Source organism: Otolemur garnettii, unplaced genomic scaffold (assembly GCF_000181295.1).
Source record: "Otolemur garnettii isolate 467f Iridium unplaced genomic scaffold, OtoGar3 scaffold00075, whole genome shotgun sequence".
NCBI classification, from domain to species: Eukaryota; Metazoa; Chordata; class Mammalia; order Primates; family Galagidae; genus Otolemur; species Otolemur garnettii.
Genome location: NW_003852470.1, coordinates 1,382,501 through 1,383,867, shown reverse-complemented (window position 1 = coordinate 1,383,867; position 1,367 = coordinate 1,382,501).

Genomic DNA, 1,367 nt, shown 5'->3' with positions numbered 1-1,367 from the left:
AGTCCCAGCTACTCGGGAGGCTGAGGCAAGAGAATTGCCTAAGCCCAGGAGTTGGAGGTTGCTGTGAGCTGTGTGACACCATGACACTCTACCAAGGGCAATAAAGTGAGACTCTGTCTCTACAAAAAAAAAACATTAAATCCCTAATGATTGAGGTGTCCTCAGGTGCCAGGTGAGAGGCTGTCAATTTAAACAACAAAATAGTATCAGATTATGACCCAATATCTACTTTCCATGAGTCCATCATATTATAAATAATCAGGTGAGTAAAGAAATGGGAAAGAAGATGAACCTCCCGTGCAGACTAAGTCCAGATAACTTACATGAGTGCTTCTCCCTGAGGAGGGGCACAGCTCCTCAGTGGAGCACAGCAGGGGACGGTGTGAGGGGGAGGGTCACTGACAGACACCACAGCCACCCACGGTGACACCACAGCCACCCACAGGTGACCCACGGCCACCACCCTTAGGGTGGGTCATGCTGACATGTGGACCCTGGACGAGATGGGATTAAAGGCTCTTTGCCCATAACCCCAGCCTGATCCTGAGGGAAACACCTGACAGTGCCCTCACAGCCCCCAAAACAAAGCATCTCAGAAACTCACAGGAGGAGCTGAGGACAGGTGAGACTCTGTGTCATGTGGCAGGAACCTGTTGTCCCAGCACTCTGGGAGCCCAGGGGTTTGAAGTTACAGTGATGACACCACAGCACTCTAGCCTGGGTGACAGAGCAACACTCTGTATCCAGAAACAAAAAGTCAATGAGGGCCTGGATGGTTGGCATATTGGGACTTGAAAGAGACAATAAGGAAAAACCATGGAAATCTGGGAAAAAATGGACTTTAGCTAATAGTGTGTCAATATTGGTTAATTATAACAAGGGAGTGTAAGGTGGTACTAACAGGGCATTGGATGCAGAGTGTAAGGGAATAGTAGTATTTTCATAGTTTTTTTTTGTTTGTTTGTTTTGAGATAATCTCACTATGTTTCCCTTGGTAGAGTGCCATGCGTTACAGCTCACAGCAACCTCCAACTCTTGGGCTCAAGCGATTCTCTTGCCTTAGCCTCCCAAGTAGGTGGGACCTGCCACAACAACTAGCTATTTTTTTTTTTTGAGACAGAGCCTCAAGCTGTCCCCCTGGGTAGAGTGCCCTGGCATCACAGCTCACAGCAACCTCCAACGCCTGGGCTCAAGCCAGTCTCCTATCTCCGCCTCCCAAGTAGCTGAGACCACAGGCGCTCACCATAACACCTGGCTATTTTTTTTTTTTGGTTGCAGCCATTATTATTTGGTGGGCAGGGCTGGATTCTAACCCACCACCTTAGGTGTATGTGGCTGGTGCCTTAGCCACTTGAGCCACAGGTGCC